At 30.2% G+C, this 20133-nt stretch overlaps 1 protein-coding gene and 1 long non-coding RNA gene across 2 annotated transcripts in view; one reads left to right on the top strand and one right to left on the bottom strand.

The window, feature by feature from the left end:
* Window positions 1-1422: 1422 nt before the first annotated feature.
* LOC115885023 lies at window positions 1423-15312 on the bottom strand. Its single transcript, XR_004050666.1, has 3 exons — window positions 15287-15312; window positions 4728-4930; window positions 1423-1856 (listed from the first exon to the last, which is right to left on the bottom strand). It is a non-coding gene; the product is annotated as an uncharacterized LOC115885023 (long non-coding RNA).
* LOC115885022 (fatty acyl-CoA reductase wat-like) overlaps window positions 13251-20133 on the top strand; it is a 39414-nt gene continuing 32531 nt past the window's right edge. Inside the window, exon 1 of the mRNA XM_030903766.1 lies at window positions 13251-13342. The gene's annotated coding sequence lies outside the window, so the exon portion shown is untranslated. The remainder of the gene's footprint in view (window positions 13343-20133) is intronic.

The following is a 20133-nucleotide window of genomic DNA, read 5'->3' as shown; positions in this document are numbered from 1 at the left end:
CCATTTTACGTATTCAATTCTCGTTTGGCGCCATTTACATCTAGGTACGTGCTTTTCTAAAGTTTACAGATCCTTTACAAACATCCGGCGATAGTTAAACATGTTATCAAGGGTGGTTATTGGTTTTACAACGTCCCAGCGTTTTTATCTAAGGTCTATCTTTACAATTTTTCTGTTTACTTCTAAGTTCTGCAGTTTATTTGCTTTGTCCTTCTATAAGTTTGGGAATTTAAAAATATTCACGTTTGAAAGATGTTTGTTTTATTACTTCCTGTTAAAAAGATCCTCTCCCGAAACTAACAACCGAAAACATCGACTTGAACGTAAAGGACACAGGAAATAATCTGTTAATAATATAAATAATGATATAAAGGAAATAATCTGTTACATTGAGGAGAGTTATGCTTCTGTAGTTTTCGGGTGTAGTTTTTTGTCCTTTTTTAAATATCGGAATTGTGACGCTTGTGTGCCATTCTTGATGAGTTTCTGATGTTTCGAGAATCTTACATAAAATATTATATCATGTAAATGAATAGGACAATGCACACTATCCGTTCCGTTTCCCTTCCGTTCCATATCCTTTCCTTCCATACATTTTTTTGGCGGACAGACTGAAACGTATCGGAAACAGCGTTGTCAAGTTCTTCCATTTGTATAAGCTCTGTTAAAATTTTGCTGATATTATTTATTCTTTCGCCTCTTAATTAAATCTATTACCTTTTTCAAAAGACAAATTTTTAAAGTAAAACTTTCGTAATGATATAAATTTGTACAATAAAAAGTATGGAACTAATACGGAACGGAAGCTTACGTACAGCGTCAATACAATAAAAATACGGAACGAATATGGAATGGAAACGGAAGGTATAGTGAGAATCAACCTAGCTGCCTCGGATACTACTCCAAATAATAACATTTTTGGAGTACTGAAGTTTGGAATGTAGAATGTAGAATGAGTAAGAGGGGGGGGGTTAATCACTGCGACCTTAAAGATCTATTGTGCCCCCCCCCCCTTCCTTGAGTCATCACACCGTCTATAACCCACCATACCCCTGTTGTAGAGGGGACAGGGTATTTCCCATCCTCCTCTGACATCAGTTCTTTCTCCGAGGGTACACACCCTTTCACGGTTGGAGTTTGGCCCTCCGTGCCGCCCTTCACAGTCGAGGAGCTTGCCTCCGGCTGAGGAACCCGTGAGGTGGAGGCTTGGATAATCTGTCTCCATTTTCTCCACTTCTTTGAAGTTTGGAAACTGGAGTAGTTTAATAATCTAGTGTTTCTTGAGTTTTTTTTTAAATGTTCACTGTTAGTTTACTTTAAGGGATTTCTTCAATATAAAACTAACTACATATACATAGATTTATTTAATATTTTATAATACTGAAATGAACAAACTAGAATAAACTCATAATTAAAATAATAATACCTTGCAATATAAACTATTTAGTTCTGTAAATATATTGAAAACTATATAAACTTTAATTAAATTAACGTTGTTATACAAACTATCAAGATAACACATAAAATCATAACAATAAACATACTTTTTATCAAACAACTCATTAACATTCGTTCTTATTTTCACTTAAACTCTATATTACAATCACTTATCTCATATTACAATAAACGTATTTTTTACTTACTGAATACTGAATCAGTGCCAATTAATACTGTAATATTAATTTAAAACAACTAAAAAAGCTAATTGAATAATATTATTTATCTATTAAGCTTATTAACAGGAACATCGTTTATTAGTTTAAAAATTTTAAATTAAAAAAAATAAATAAACAGTCTTATATTTGACATTAAAGCTAGAAAATAATCAGTTTTCTGTAACTTCTTTTTCTCTTCATCTGAAAGAAAAACATATCTAATTAAAAAAATATTATCACCAAATTGTAATTTTCTTATAGACGAAAGGTATTTTAAATCTGATTATAAGGAATTACATCCTCATAACTACAGGGTGAGTCTTAAATAAGTGCAAATATTTTCAGAGCTGGTAGATCTCGATAAAAGAATCATATTTTTTCTTTACCATTTTTCAGATAAGTCCACAATAACCGAGTTATTTATGTTTGAAAATTAAAAAAAATGTTTTTTTTTTGAAAAATTTTGAAAGCCACCGGATTTTTTCTGTAATTGTATCCCTTTTAGTTCCGTAACCATAGAGTAAAGCCGTAACTACGTGAACAGACAGTTCTAAAAAGTGTAAAAAGTTTCCAAAAAATATACAGGGAGATTTAAAAGAAAATGTAAACTGCTTCCATACGCTTGACTTCGATTTCCTAGTATTCGCGGGTGTCAACTGCTTAATCTCCCGACGAATATTTTCTTTGCTTTCATGACCGAAGCGAAACATTTTTTTAAGCCGTACCTTTTGACAGCTTCAAAACTGAAATAGTTTTTAGGTTTGGGTGTCACTTAGTTGTCATAGCAAAATACAATTTAATTATTTGATTTTCAAACACAATTTTGTGTGGAATTTTCTTACCGAATACCACACGAGTATCCCTCGTCTTCGATTCGGGATAATTTTCAAAATATTCATGAGCGAGAAAAAATTTCCGGAAATAATTTGACCTCTAGTGGTATTACTAGTGAACATTTGTAGATATTTAAGTAACCTACGGGAACACGGTTTGATAACCAGGTCTATGAAATTTATTGATAGAGAAATTCTTGTAAACGTTTTATTCAAAAAATGTGTTTTTTAAAATAATTTTTCATTTTTAAAAAAACAAAAACCCTAGGCCCCCCTGGGCTCAACACCAGGCCCCCCCTCCAGGCCCACCCCAGAATAAATTGCTAGTTACGCTAATGGTTAGAGGATGATTGTAGAAATTTTTAAAAATCATTAGTTGCTGAAAAATTCCGATATATAACATTTTCTTTCAATTTGCTAAATTATAAACTTCAATTCAGATTCATTTAAAATCACCTCCGGGAAGGGGTGAAAAATAATTATAAAGTACTTTTTTCAAATTTTGGGAAAGTAACCAGGATTAGAAAGAAAAAATTCAAGTATGTTGTAGAGCGACAAATTCGCCATAAAAATGTCTATACTTTTTTCTCAAATTAACCGAGATAGGGTGGTTAGAAGCTAGAGGATGATAGTAGAATTTTAAAAAAAAATCATAAGTTGCTGAAAATTCAGATATTTGATATTTTCTATCAATTTGCTCGAAAATTATACCGGGTGCGTCTCAAAAGGGGCTCACCCCTATAACTTTTTTATTTTTTTCAGATAAAAAAACGACATTTGGTATGTTAGTGTATGACATAAATTAGGATCGATTGACGTATTTATTTGTTTTTGGTCACTTCCTGTTTTACCGGAAATGACTACAACCTTTGATTTTTAAGTAGCACCTTCGGAATTTTTTTACTTTATTCGATAGAAAATGACATTCTGAATAGAATGACACATCATATGTCAACTTTTGACATTCTCGCTTAATAAAAAATCGTATTTTAAAATTCAATCTAGAGTTCCACGGCGATGTTAAAAACACTAATTCTTAAAAAGGAGGCTTAGAAAAATAGATTTGATCGTTTAATGCCAGTGAGAAAATGCTCAAATCGTATTTTAAAACATATCTCAATTTTTTCAAATGCAGCGAGGGTGGCCCATTAGCATATTTGGAAAAAAGCATTTGTTTACGAACAATTTGACACCACACACTTGGTATTTCGAGTCAATCGTTAAGAACCGCATGTTATAATTTCAAATAAATCATACTCAAAAATGTCAAAAGTTGACATGTGATATGTCATTCTATTAAGAGTGTTATTTTCTATCGAATAAAGTAACAAAATAACGAAGGTGCTATTTAAAAATCAAAAGTTGTAGTAATTTTCGGTGAAACAGGAAGTGACCGAAAACAATTGAATACATCAATCAATTCCAATTTATGTCATATACTAACATACCAAATCTCGTTTTTTTAACTGAAAAAATTAAAAAAGTTATAGGGGTGAGCCACTTTTGAGACGCACCCGGTATACTTCAATTCAGATTCTTCACAGAAGCCCATTGGATAGATTGACGCATGCGCGAAAGTTACCTAACTTATAATTATTTGCAACCTTATCCCCTCAAAAAGTATTTTTCCATTATTTTATACCCCTATTTGTAAATGACAAGTAAACAAACTTCTAACGCGTACGGCAAATTTATGAAGTCATTACAAAATTCGTAAAAAATAATTTTATCTAGAAAAGCTGTTTTGCTTTTAAAATGAAATGTTTAAGAGTTTCTACTATCATCCCCTAGCTTCTAGCCCCCCTATCGCGGTTAATTTTGATTTGAGCAAAAAAAAATTTAGAAAGTTCATACTGAGACAAATAAAATAAAAAAAGTAATATACACGGTGTCCCATTAATATCCCAAAAAATATAAGTTTAATTCATAATTCGAAAATAACAGCTTTCAACATAAAGCTAGTGCTCCTCTAGAATGTACGTCAAAAACTCTACTGAACTCAGTTTTCACCTTTTCTATAAGTTATAGGATAATCATGATACGAGGAGAGCCAAAAAAAATGTAAAATTTTCAAATTCGCCCTTTATTTCAGTAACTAATAGGGCAAGTGTAGCAAGTTTCATAAAAAAGGAGCACAGTGATTTAAAAACCGCATCTTTGTATCTTTATTCATAAACGAAAAATATGCAATGAACTCGTATTAAGAACATAGGTAAAATAAAAGTATTTTTACACTTACTGTTATGGAAAATTAAAATTCTTCGGCAACTTTCCCATCTGGCTGGGTATTGCCATTTTCCGGAACAGAGGAAACATTCCTCTTCCTCCTTACTAACGCTTCACCATCAGATTGATCACCCATTTTTTCTTCATCGTTGATGTCGTCAAGTGTAGTTTGCTTTTCCTCTGATGTATCCATACCAAACCAACGCTTAATTTTATCTAAAATGTACACCATATTATTAAAAAAAAATGTCAGTAAGTCAAAAATATAGATATATAATTCTAGGAAGGGAAGTATTTATATTCTAAAAATCTTTCAGAACCGTTTTGGATAGTTTTTGTTAAAATTATTAAACAACACATCACACAATTCACCTTTTATTATATACGATTTGATGTTTAAACGTTGGTGTAATAAAACGAAGGAAATATAGGTGACCAGTGACGTAGGTAAATCTACGCAAAAACGTCAATAATCGGTATATTAGATCATTCAATAGAATACTTGCCAGATTCATATTCACTGATTGATGTTTATATAGATAAAGTAAACATTTGGGCACATCCTTATTAATATTTACTAGAAATATTGGTATACTAGATTCATAGTACTAAAATAATAATATGAATTTATGAAACTACAATATTGTCTACAAGCAAAACACACAAGTCCGATTTATGAATTTCTGACTTTATTATATTTTTGACTTTTTAATTACAAATGATTATTTACAAATCATTTATATATTACAAATGATTTATATTTTATCATATGGGGTGTCCCAGAAATAAGTGCAAGTATTTTAAGTATTGGTAGATCTCGATAAAAGAAACATATTTTCTCTTTATCGTTCTTCAAATAAGTGCAAAATAACGGCATTATTTTACTTTTTTTTGCTTGATTTTTTGCTCAAATTTTGAGAATCACTGGATCTTTTCTGCATTTTCTTTCTTGTAAATTTAATCTACTGTCTATGTTGCCATATTATCAAGAAATTATGTTTTTTTCTTTTTATTCTTGGCTTTAGGTCGTTGGGGTTGCAAAGATGTTACTGGATTTTGTTCATTATTTTATTTTTATTATACTCATAAAAATAAAGTAATGAACAAAATCCAGTAACATCTTTGCAATCCCCACGACCTAAAGCTAAGAATACAAGAAAAAAATATATAGTATACCAGGTCAAAGAAACGAAACAAAAAAGAAATTATGTTTTTTAACTAAAAACTAAAAAAAAAATTGGCGAAAATACCTCAGAGGGACATCTTGATATATAAGCCTATACTATGAAAAAAAGCTCAGTTTTCAAAAAATTATAAGTTTTATTTTTAAACTATTTTCATATTTATTTAGTTTATATTGTAGAATGTAGAATGTTTAGGAGGGGGGATAAGCACCGCGATCTTACAAATCTATTATGTGTTCCCCTTTTCTTCAATTATAATGGGTTATTACTAGTCTAATACAGTCACAGGGCTTTGACAAAAGCCAGTATCTGAAACGGCACCACATAGGCCAGTTGTCCATCTTCGACATCAACCGGATGTGTATCTAATATCTAATAATTAAGATATTAATAATAGTGAACAAGAAACGATGATTCAGTGCAGTCATGGTAGGCTTTGGAAAAAAGTTGCTTTTGACGTAATAGTATAAACGTCAAATTGTTATTAGATCAACATTTTGATATTTTTGGCAGCGTTTTTTATCTTTTGATTGCTTTTTCAAAATGCCAACAACTTCAACTACTTCAAATAATAAAGTATTTTGAAAAAGCATTTAAAAGATAAAAAAACGCTGCTAAGACTATCAAAATGTTGATCTAATAACAATTTGACGTTTATACTGTTACGCGAAGAGCAACTTTTTTCCAAAGCTTACCATAACTTCACTGAATCATCGTTTCTTGTTCACTATTATTAATACATATCTTAATTATTAGATATTAATACATCTGATATTATGATATTCGGGTATATCGTCGATTTTAAAATAAACTAACTGTTTCTATCTTGTAAAAATAAGGTACCTAATTAAGAGCTTATTTTTTGGTATTTATTATAATTTTGCTAATATCTTCGGTTTGAAAGAAGATATCAAGATGCGGGTTTCGCTGACTTTTTAAGCTTATACTACTCTTTACTATCAGCTAATAAAACACATACTATCGTATTTAATTTTTTTGAAAAAACGCACTATATTTGTTAAATTGTAAGAAAGCGCCCCCTAGCGTCTACGTTCAAGACCTTATTATTATTATTTTTATGGTATATTATAGAGTAAGAAACGCTCTTTTAAACGAACTCTCATTTGTTGGATTCTGATCATCCAGTCCGGAGTCATTAACATTTAAATAAAGATAGATCTACCCTTCCCCCACCACTTTATTTTAGCAGATAGGGGAAAATAGCCCTAACGAAAAAAATCCAAAATTTACTGAAGATTATGAAGCTATTATTTATAGTACCCATTATCTAGGCAAAATTCTGTGAAAAATATATTTTTCTTATTTCCCATAGCAGTTGCGCCACCTAGCGACCGTTTTACAAACTTGAAAATAATTTCCAGCAATTTCTCATAGTCTCTTTAGTTATAAATATTTTTTTCCGTAAGCCCTACGGCTAATACTTTCCGAGATACAGTCGAGAGCTATTCTTAGTGGGACACCCGGTACAAAAATTCATGGCACGAACGGTTGTCGTCTCGGCGCTAAGGTGTTCTGATGTTTCCCCATTTTCCCCACAGAATCTGCATTCGCCGTTGTTTCTCAGCTTGAGGTCTCCTCAACAAACACCTCAGTAGATTGAAGCTGAGAAACAACGACTGTTTGTATTAGGATTAGGCTTATATTTGTTCAGAAGCAATTCATTCAAATATTATTAGTTTTTAGACGTAGTGTGTTTCTCTTGTAGACGGATGATATAATCGATTTCATTATAATGATACTAATAATTTCTTATATACTTTTATAGATGCATACTCTACATGTGTAGTGAACTGCTTATTATAAACCGGTATGGAAAACGCTACAACACTCACATCAGTAGTTGATACACAGAGCAACTAGTTGATAACAGAGCTTTGATCGTAACAAGAGTTCACTATAAAAAAATTATATTTTCTAACTAAAATTAAGATTTAAATTTTATCATGTATGTGACACTAGCAAAGCTTATACATACAATAGGAAGAGAATCAACTTAATTTTTGGTCACAGCGCCTCACCAGCTAGGCCTGCTCTCTGATTACACACATACTATTTCAAGAGTTCTTATAATTTATATTAATGTCCCTGTTTCCGATGCATCACACAATATACAGGGTTGTTCACCATATACGACACGGAGTATTGTAGCTAAACGAATACATTTTTACAAATTGTAAGTTTTGGGTTCGTTGAAGGGCTATTAGAGCTACAATTTAAAAATATTTTTACATGATACAGAGTGTCCCAAATAAATAAAAAATATCAAAGTTGTATTTTTTAAATGGAACACCCTTTATATTATTACATTTTTAGTTTATATGATTAAAATAAAGGTAAATTTGATTAAGGTTTATCACCCTTAAACCTTACCGTTTTTTAAATATTTTCAATTTTGTGAAATTGCAGTAAAAATTTTAAGGCTTCAGTTCTCCAAGGGTATCAAAGTTTTTAATACTAGATATTTACTGAAGTTTAATTATTGATCAGTTATTGTGTTGCAATAATAAAAATAATACTACCTCATACAGAGTGTCTAAAAATTTATTTTAAATAATTTCCAGCTTTAAATGGCAATAACTTGTTTAATTTAAATAGAACACCCTGTATGTTTTAGGAGAATCAGATGCACAATTTAATTGTTCATCAAATTGTATTATACCATTTTACCTATCCCTTCAAGTTTTCGTAGAAAATGCATTTTCTTATAATTTAGACCTCATTTATCAAAATACCCATGGAATATTGTTATTTTAGATTGTTTTTAAAGCAACAAATGTACAGGTGCTAAAAACGATAATATTATACCAGTATTGGTATACAAAAATAAAACTATTTATATCTTTATAAAAGAGAAACATTAATTAAATATACCGCCATTATTTCCGCTAAAATATTAATTAATTACATATTTAATTGTATTAGTTAATAAATTATTCTAAATAAATGTGGATTTGGAATCAGAAATCAATATAATAATAAGTTATGAAAATGAACGCCTCTGTTGTTATAAATAAGCATCCGTCAAAAAATGAAATAACATTTTTAAGGTGTTACTTTTTACCAGGCTGTCTAATGCACATACAAAATTAAGGTTTTTAGTATTTGGAGCAATTATTATTAATCAACGCAAACAGTCAATTAATGTAGTTTGAATACTGGAATCATATTATTTTGTTCTCTTTTACAAATATTTAAACATTTTTTTTATTTTTTAATAACATAAACGAACTATATCGACAATATTAGTATCCGTACCATTTAAAAATTTGTTACATGTTTAAAAATAATCAAAAATGTCAATATTCCATGGGTATATTGATTTTTGAGGTCTAAATTATAAGAAAATGCATTTTCTACGAAAACCTGAAGACATAGGTAAAATATGATACAATACATTTGATAGACAATTAAATTGTGCATCTGATTCTTGTAAAATATACCGGGTGTTCTATTTAAATTAAACAAGTTATTGCCGTTTATAGCTAATTATTATTTAAAATAAAATTTTAGACACTCTGTATAAGGTAGTATAATTTTTATTAATGAAACACAAAATTTAGTAAATAGACAATATCAGTACAATATTTGGTTTTAAAAACTTAAATACGCCTGGAGAAATAAAGCATCAAAATTATTTATTTTTGTCAAAATACTGTATTTTGACAAAAACCTAAATGTTTCAAAAAGGGTAAGATTAAAATGCGGTAAACCTTAATCAAATTTATCTTTATTTTAATCGTAGAAACTAAAAATGTAATAATATACAGGGTGTTCCATTTAAAAAATACAACTTTGATATTTTTTATTTATTTGGGTCACTCTGTATCTTGTAAAAATATTTTTAAATTGTAGCTCTAATAGTCCTTCAATGAACCCAAAACGTACAATTTGCAAAAATCTAAGAGTTTAGCTACAATACTCCGCGTCGTATGTGGTGAACAACCCTGTATATGTAACTTAAGGAAATCTTACAACTATAATATATTGTCAGTTTGTAATATTTCTTAGCCAGAATTAATGCTGATGCATGATACATGAAATTAAAAATATTTCGAATTATGATATGTGACATTAAGAGTCTATTACGCTGTACTTTCGGGTTACTCTCAGGGGTCGGGTAAAACGAAAACGGTCGGGTGTGTGGCCGAAGGAAATATATATTATATTTCAGAAATCTGCCTAAGGCTTAGCCCGATCCTGTCGTGTTAAGCGACACCAAAAATCCCAAACACACCTGCTTTGATTAAGGCTTGATTAAGGTTTGCAGAGCTTCAGCATTTGCCATAAAATAGCGAGCAGTTTGTTACAAAACCATATCAATTATATATCACTGTAATCACAAAACTTCGGTCTATTTCCGTATAGTAACGGAATTTTAAATTATGTCTTTATTTTCGAGAAAATTTAGTCCAAACATAAGGAATATTTTGTTGATATTTGACCATCAAAAATCTTAAAAACAAAGAAGTTGTCTAAAAATGTGCTACAATACGGATCTAGTATAATCGTTTATCTTTAATTTCCTTCTTCATTTGTGTAAAAATACCTAGCCAGTTTTACATAAAACGTTAAATGTCGAACGCTTATTTTGCTACTTTTTCGGACTAGTGAAATGGACTCTTAAGTACGCCTATGTTCTAATAAACTAAATAAATGTTTAAAGAAAAAGCCATAAATGGCGTTACCTTATCTTTAAAAATGATAAGTAATTTTATTTTCTACCAAAAATCTCTCATAATCGTTATAATGCAAAATTGCAATATAAATTATTACAAATACTTAGAAAATTGTTAAAAAGAGAACAATACAGTAAAATCTCTATTGGATTCTATATTCTAACCATACTAGCACAGAATATCTAGCTACGCAACAGAAAAATACTCGAAATGGAAGAGCTAAAATTGCACAAATAAAATACTAGATGGCGCGACAATATCATAATCAGAATATAATTGGAAATTTTGAACTTTCGGTTATGGATCGATGCGGATCGACGGCACGTCGACGGCATTGACGCCCGGTTAAATATGCACAGTTGCCAGATTCAAAAAGATTTTAATTGGCATCCCACTCGTTTTCTGGTTTATAATTATGGAGTGTAGAGTTTATAATAGTTTCTTTCTATTCTTCTTTTCTTGTCAGATACACTTGTATTAATTATTCGTTTGGCTTTTAAGATAGTTTTAAGTATATTACAAAACATATACTCATAAAATACATTTTTAATATACACTACCTTATATTGTTAACTAAGAAAATACCTTTAATTACCTTTAAAAATGTACAGGGCAATTGATAGTGATATTTATTAATGCTGGAACGTTCGTAATGGAAATAATTTATTAAAATGCAGTACAAAAAAACTTAATTGACTAAAAAAATACTATAATAACAAATTTCTACTGTTTGCCACGTTATTTATATAGACCTAGGTAGATTTTAAAAAGTGACACAGGCACAATTAATAATATCATACTCGGTATAAAAGTTGCTGTCACGACATCGTACAGTAAATTAAAATTCGTAAAATAAATTAAAATTATTAATTAAACAAATCTTTATAAAGAAACGCATACCAAATTTGGGCCCAATCGCAATCCAGGAAATGATATCATAAGTACCATAATATTGCAATGTCACTGAAGATCCGTAGTATACCAAGTTTAAGCCCAATCGAACGCCAGGAAATGGTATCGTAATATGGTACTACATTATGGTACCTCTTCATGGTATCATAATATTGCAATGTCATCAAACATACGCAAGTATATATCAAATACAAGCCCAATCGAACGTCAGGAAGAAACCAAGTTTAAGCCCAATTGAACACCATGTACGTAATATGGTACTATTTTATGGTACCATTTGATATGGTTTATGGTATCATAATATTGCAATGTCATCAAAAATACGAAATTATATATTAAATGTGAGTTCAATCGAACGTCAGGAAGTGGTATCATAATACGGTACTATAGATGGTACCACTTTACATGCATCATAGTACCATGATATTACAATGTCACCGAATATACGTAGTATATCAAGTTTAAGCCGAATCGAAAGCCATGCACATATGTAGTATGGTACTATATTATGGTACCACTTGATATGCTTCATGGTACCATAATATTGCAATGTCATCAAAAATACGCAAGTATATATATATCAAATATGAGCCCAATCGAACATCAGAAAGTGGTATCATAAAATGGTACTATAGAAGGTACCACTTTATATGCTCCATGGAACCATAAGATTACAATGTTACTAAAGATAAGTCGAATACCAAGTATCGAAAGCCATGTATCGTAATATGGTACTATATTATGGTGTACTATTTCCCATAAAAATTTACATATAAAATGACAGCGATCTTCATTTTTTTATTTCATTTTTTCTAACGCCGTTTTTTCCCGATCATACGGTATAAAGTATGAACACAATTGAACGTCAGGAAGTGGTATTATAATAGTAGAACAATATTTATTATATTATCACCGGATTACAATTAAAATTCAGGATTCAATTACAATCAAATGTCAGGAACTGATTGTAATTCAGCTCGTAAGATTTAACTCCATCTAACATGGCAAGTTAAATACTTAAACGTTTGAAAAAAGAGTTCTGATCTATTTTAATGTTTAAATGACGTAGCAAATTTAAAGGTAGGCTGTATCAGGAAGTATTACAATATAAATTACACAATGGCAACACTGCACAAAATTCTTTTAAATTTCGTTTGTAGAAAACTGTTTTCTTTAAAATTTATCGCCCTCTGTTATGTAGTAGCAAAACTACCGCATCAAAATATCTGATTTGGAGACAGGCTTTTAAAGCCTGTCTCCTTTTGATACCTACAATTTTATGCATGTAACGAGGCTTCTGTTGCGTAGCTAGATATTCTGTGATACTAGCATACATCATTAGCAGAAGCAGATGACTAAAATTATTGGAGAAAATTAATCAATTATTTATAAAGCACTCAGCTGGTATTGTTGCGGAGTGTGACACTCACAACCCAGCAAAAAAAACGACTCGTCTGAATAATCGATAAACTTGTAAATATTTAATTAAATTATAAGGGTAAAACTAAAATATTATTAATTATTTAATATTTTTTACTATATTAATTTAATACAAATTGCAATATAGTTGCACAATACCATTGCATGCATTAAAATCGATTGAACATGGATATTGTTTTAATTTTCTTTAAATCATTGTTTACAAATGACTTACCTAATATATGAATAAAATATTCAGTATTTGTTTCCACAAAACCTTAACTTACGCACACATAAATACATCTAAACTAAGCAAAATAGATAACCTAAAGGTTTAAATATCCGTACTAAATTAAAAATGAATTTCCGAACATTTGTTAGAAGTATCAATTAGTACCTTCATGACAAATTGATTTGTAAGTATTTCTAAATAGGAAAAAATTATTCTAATAGAAAAATGATTATCTATAAAGTAAAATATTCTTTATTAAATAATAATAACAAATTAATTTAAAATTCTCTTTTTAATTATTTCAAATGTCACTACTAATGAAGAGGCTTTAAACAAATATTACCTAAAAGTGAACTGTTTTCTGGTTAAACCTACATAGTTTCTCGAGAAATACAGGGTCAGTCTTAAATAAATGTATACGGAGTGTTTCAAAAAACATGTGCCATCTCTGGTGGGGAGATTCCTCACGTAAAAATAAGATATATTTTTCATATCAATATAGGTCCTATTCTGCTTTGTTTCGTAGCTACAGGGTGTTAAAGTCTTAATATTTTTTCGATTTATTATAATTTTCTTCCAAGTACTTTTAGTGATTTGAATGAAATTTTGAGGGTAAAAATTACTACAAGTGCTACATATTTTAATGCTAAAAAAGTGTCGATAAATTCATCATGGACGTGCATATGGGTTATCAATGGAATATTTTTCAAAAAAAAACATGTGCGCCACAGACTTTTTTTCTTTTGATATGAAAATTGTGTAGGCCGGTTAATGCCAAATAAAAGTTATCTCTTGATATTTTGTCGAATTAGGCCTCCTTGATGAGATAAACGCAATTTTATTAATCACAATAATTATTAAAATTAAAATAAAAATAAAATTAATAAATTATATTTTTTACCTAATTTATTATTAAATATTATTACTATTAGTTACTATTACTATTACTCCAACATACAGCAATTTCAAATAATAAAATTATGGTATTTAAGATAATTACTTAAATCTTATTTTTACGGGAGGAATCTCCCCCACGAGAGATGGCACATGTTTTTTAAGACACCCTGTATAAGTGCTGTAAGTAGGTGAATATAGTACGATTGTAGTACGATACCAGAAATACGCCTATGAGGTTTTTTCTCAAATAAAATAAATATTTTTGTATTTTTCGAAATTCGCAGTTAAAAACATAATCTTGATAATATATGGTAACATATATAGATTAAAAAAAAGTCAGTGGTTCTGAAAATTTAAGCAATTTTTAATTAATTTCAAAGTAAAATAACTCAGTTGCTTTGAACTTATATGAAAAATTCATTCTTCACAAAAAAATTTGCTTGTTCCAAAATGGTTTTTACCTAATCCCGTTTTTTTTTAGACTTTTCAAAACCTCAATACCGTTTTAGAGGAAATTAAAAAAAACATGAAAATATGCTTGAAATTTTAAAGAGAAGAAAAGAATTTTAGAAAGTCCTAAAAATCATAAGGCGCTATGGTAATATAATTTCGATTTCATTCTTTGATACATCGTTCTTATTAATTTTGATTAATGTCATTGTTTTTGCCGATTTTATTATTAACAGCAGCGTAAACATTTTTTGTTTTTTTTCTAATAAGATGCAAAAAGAGCTTAAGAATTTGGAAAAAATCCAAATATATATTATTTTTTATTTACGTGTAATTGTAGTTATAAACAAGCAAAATATCTTCAATTTTCAGGCGTATCTCATATAAAAATATTAAAATGTTATCTTACTAAGGAAAGCATTGTAAAAGGTATTTTATCAGAATTCCGCAATTGCAATGATTTAAAATGACATACATAGTAATCATCAAAATAATATTGGGAAATCCCTTATACGTATGAATTATTTGTTGACACTTTACATTAGCACATGTATGGATAATATGAATAAAATTAACAAAGGACGAGAGTGATGATTGACGATAAATAAACAAATAGATTAATAAAAATTTAACTGTTTTTAATAAGCCTTAACCTAATAACTTTTACAAGGATATCCTTGAACGTTATAGCATAGAGGTAATACTTATTGTGCTATTAAATAATGCTTAAATCGAAATATTTGTAATGAAAGTTTAAGGGTCTAAGTATTTAGTAACTTACATCGACTTCTGTATTAGCAACCTACACTACAAATACTGCATTGAAAAATCTATAACTAGTTTCAGGTCAAGTTAGAATCCGAGGTAAATTATTAAAAGATTAAATAATCCATATATGTTATCGATCAACATAGGGCTTTGTTTTAAACTAGTTATTACCTCGAACTTGCAACATACTTATGCCAGTCAAATTAGTTAAAAAAGGTTAACCAGTGAAATAAATTTCCACAGTTTTTAAAGTAAAATCCCTTTAACGGTATTTAACGGTTCCTCTATACTTTTGACTTCTTCTTCTTCGTCGTCGTCGTCTCTTCATGTCTGAAGAATCGTGACATTATGGCTATGTGCAGCTAGTGATTTTGATCTTCCATCGTTGGCGATCTTCCGCTTCACGGAGATTTGATTGAAATGGATGACCTGTAATATTTGCTATTTGGTCAAGCCATCTCGATGGTGATCGTCCTCTGGGTCTTCGGCCTTCTATTTTGCCTTGTACTATGATTTTTTCAAGGTTGTCTTTACCTCTGCGAGTAATATGACCGAAGTATTGCAGGATGCGTCTACGACAGATGGTGGATAATCGATCTGTGATGCCGAGTTCATTAAGAATTGACTGGTTCGTTCTTCGAGCTGACCATGGGATACGGAGCATTCTCCTCCAGCACCACATCTCAAATGCATCTATACGGTGTCTATCAGCGCTGTTGACCGTCCATGACTCAGACCCGTATAGAAATATGGAGAACACCAAAGATCGAACAAGGGTCTTTTTGGTGTTTTTAGTAATGTTCCTATCTGTCCATATTTTTCTTAAGCTCATCATAGCCGTCCGTGCCATTGCTATATGCCTTCTTATCTCTGCTTCACAGCCCCCATTATTTGTTATTAAAGACCCTAAGTATATAAATTGATCTACCGTAAAATGGGGGGAATAGAAACATAGTGGTGAATAGAAACAAAATTTCTGAAAAAAATCAAATCACGATTAAAAATATTCAAAGTAAAAAGAGTCGACATATCTAATTTTTCTATCATTGGTAATACACAATAAAATGTAAAAACTATATTTTTATCTGTGGCAGCACTGTTTCTGTAAATCAGCTGATCAATAAATGTGAGATCGATTTATCACCTATTTTGTATGGCGCGAAAACTTTATAAATAAAATATTTATTTTTAAAGTAATACTGCTTGTACATGTAAGTTGTTATATTATATGTATTGTTAATTATTGTTAAACCTACTTAAATATGTAATAAGTTACTGTTTCTAATCACCTTGTTGGAAGTAGAATAGATAAAAACCTTAACGTCAGTGTGTGTTTCTATTCTCCCGAATAGCAGGTGAATAGAAACACAAATGTTATTTTTATTTAATATTTATATGCATATTTTTCAAAAATCAAATTATATGTATACGCAAAGAACAAACAAAGACCCATGTTTTAAAATATTCGGGAAAATAATACCACATTTTTATCAACCCGTATAGGTATCGCTAATAGCCTACGAAACTGTTTCTATTCACCCCAGTTTACGGTACCCTTTCTATATTGGGGAAGAGGTTGTGTCAGGTTGTGTTATCGAACTGCACCACTTCTATCAATCATCACACTTTTGACTATATACCGGGTTGTTCACCACATACGACACGGAGTATTGTAGCTAAACGATTAGATTTTTACAAATTGTAAGTTTTGGGTTCGTTGGCGGGCTATTAGAGCTACAATTTAAAAATATTTTTACAAGATACAGAGTGTCCCAAATAAATAAAAAATATCAAAGTTGTATTTTTTAAATGGAACACCCTGTATATTATTGCATTTTTAATTTCTAGGATTAAAATAAAGGTAAATTTGATTAAGGTTTATTACACTTAAACCTTACCGTTCTTGAAATATTTTCAATTTTGTGAAATTGCAGTATACATTTTAAGGCTTCATTTCTCTGAGGGTATCAAAGTTTTTATTGCTAAATATTTACTGAAGTTTATTTATTGATCAGTTATTGTGTTGCAATAATATACAAAATACTACCTTATACAGAGTGTCTAAAAACTTATTTTAAATAATTACTAGCTTTAAACGGCAATAACTTGTTTAATTTAAATGGAACACCCTGTATATTTTATAAGAATCAGATGCACAATTTAATTGTCTATCAAATTGTATTAGACCACTTTTCACCTATCCCTTCAAGTTTTAATAGAAAATGCATTTTCTTACGATTTAGACCTCATTTATCATATACCCATGGAATATTGACATTTTAGATTGTTTTAAAACAATAAATGTACAAAATGTACAGGCTAGTAATATTATCGTTCTTAGTAAAACGATAATATTACTAGCCTATTTGTATGCAAAAAAGAAAACTATTTAAATCTTTATAAAAGAGTATACCATTAATTAAATATAACACCAGTATTTCCGCCCAAATACTAATTAATTAAATATTTAATTGTGTTCGTTAATAAATTATTCTGAATAAATATGGATTTGAAGCAGAAATCAATATAATAATAAGTTATGAAAATGAACGTCTCTGTTGTTATAAATAAGCATTTGTCAAAAAATGATATATCATTTTAAGGTGTTTTTACCACACTGTCTAATACACATACATAATTCAGTTTTTTAGTATTTGGAGCAATTATTATTAATCAACGCAAACAGTCAATTAATGTAGTTTGAATACTGGAATCATATTAATTTGTCCTCTTTAACAAATATTTAAACAGTTTTTTTATTTTTTAATGAAATAAACGAACTATATCGACAATATTAGTATCTGTACTCTTTAAAAATAATCTGAAATATTAGTATTCCATGGGTATATTGATAAATGAGTTCTAAATTACAAGAAAATGCATTTTCTACAGAAATTTGAAGAGATAGGTAAAAAATGGTATAATACAATTTGATAGACAATTAAATTGTGCATCTGATTTTCATAAAATATACAGGGTGTTCCATTTAGATTAAACAAGTTATTGCCGTTTAAAGCTAATAATTATTTAAAATAAATATTTAGACACTCTGTATAAGGTAGTAAAATTTTTATTATTGCAACATAATAAGTGATCAAGAAATAAACTTCAGTAAATATTTAGTATTAAAAACTTTGATACCCTCGGAGAAATGAAGCCTTAAAATTTATACTGCAATTTCACAAAATTGAAAATATTTCAAAAACGGTAAGGTTTAAGTGTAATAAACCTTAATCAAATTTACCTTTATTTTAATCGTAGAAACTAAAAATTCAATAATATACAGGGTGTTCCATTTAAAAAATACAACTTTGATATTTTTATTTATTTGGGACACTGTGTATCTCCTAAAAATATTTTTAATTTGTAGCTCTAATAGTCCTTCAACGAACCCAAAACTTACAATTTGTAAAAATCTAATCGTTTAGCTACAATATTCCGTGTCGTATGTGGTGAACAACCCTGTATATATAGAAAAATATAAAAGAAGAACGGATTTATTGGGCAAGCTTAGAGTAAGATTAGCCATAAGACATGACTAAAACATGACTACCCGTAGATACTCAGTGTTTCTGCCTTCCAGCTTCATCAATACGGGAGGAATCAGCAACGATAAACTAGTGATCCTGAAAAAGAAAAAGGGAAGCAAACGAGGCACAAGGCACCATTTGCAACCTGGTTAGGCAGCAGCTCACAATTCGCAAGCGTTACCACCTAAAACCCGCTGCGGAGTCATTCCAGCACACCTCGCCGTTGTCACCTTGGCCCAGAGGAAGTAATAAATAAAAGATGTTATCGTCGGGACTGTAATAAAAAGAAGAAAGAATTTGTATACGCACCTTAATGGTGCAAGTACACACTCGCCGAGACGACCCGAGGCCGAGACGAGGCGAGTGTGTACTTGGGGCTCTCGCCTGCTCTCCGGCCCCTCGCCTCGGACTCTGAACGTTTTGTACCAAGTACACGCTCACCGAGGTGACCCGAGGCGAGACAAGGCGAGTGTGTACTTGGGGCTCTCCTCTTGCCTCGCTGCCTCTCGCCTCGTCTTGGGAGCGCTCGGTCTAGAGGCGGTCTCTAGCACGAGTCAAAGGAGACGAGAGCCACAGAGAAACTAAATAAAAGAGAGTCAATAGATTCTATATTTCTCTATGGCGAAAGCGTTAAGTAGGAGGTCCCGCGAAAATATACACGGTGCTTCTCAGGAAATCTCGGCATTCCTTATTAGTTCGTCTTCTCAACTGCCTTTGAGTTAACGCCTAGTTTTGGTATTTAAATTATTAAAATCTATACTAATATATAAAATCCTTAAGTAACTGATATACTGATTAATCACGATCCTGCTCAAACCTCTCAACGTAAGAAGCTCAATTTTGGCATACAGGTTGATTCTAGGGTGTAGAGGTTCGATAAGAAGGGATTTTTCGAAATTCCAGTTCCAAGAGGGTGAAACCACCCCTCAAATATTACAATATTTCTTATTTAAAAAACGGTCAAGTTTCCGAAAAAACGCTTAAACACGTATATTTTATTTTGTTTTTTTACATATTTTAAGATTTTTTAAAAATGTATACAGGGTGTTTCAAAAAATCTGGTCAATAATTAATCACGATCCTGCTTAAAGCGCTTGACGTAAAAAGCTGATTTTTGGAAAATAGATTGACTTTAGTGTGTGATTCGATAAGTTCAGTTCGATAAGAAGGAATTTTTCGAAACTCGAATTCTAAGGGGGTAAAACTGTCCCCCAAATATTAAAATATTTTTTATTTAAAAACCGGTGAGTTTTTCGGAAAAATTCTTAAACACGTATATTTTATTTTGTTGTTTTACATATTTTAAGATTTTTTATAAATTTATAAAGGG

Source organism: Sitophilus oryzae, unplaced genomic scaffold, assembly GCF_002938485.1.
Source record: "Sitophilus oryzae breed Bouriz unplaced genomic scaffold, Soryzae_2.0 scaffold_359_pilon_pilon, whole genome shotgun sequence".
Lineage (NCBI taxonomy): Eukaryota > Metazoa > Arthropoda > Insecta > Coleoptera > Curculionidae > Sitophilus > Sitophilus oryzae.
The sequence above is the reverse complement of the archived record's forward strand: the minus strand, read 5'-3'. Positions and strand labels throughout refer to the sequence as shown.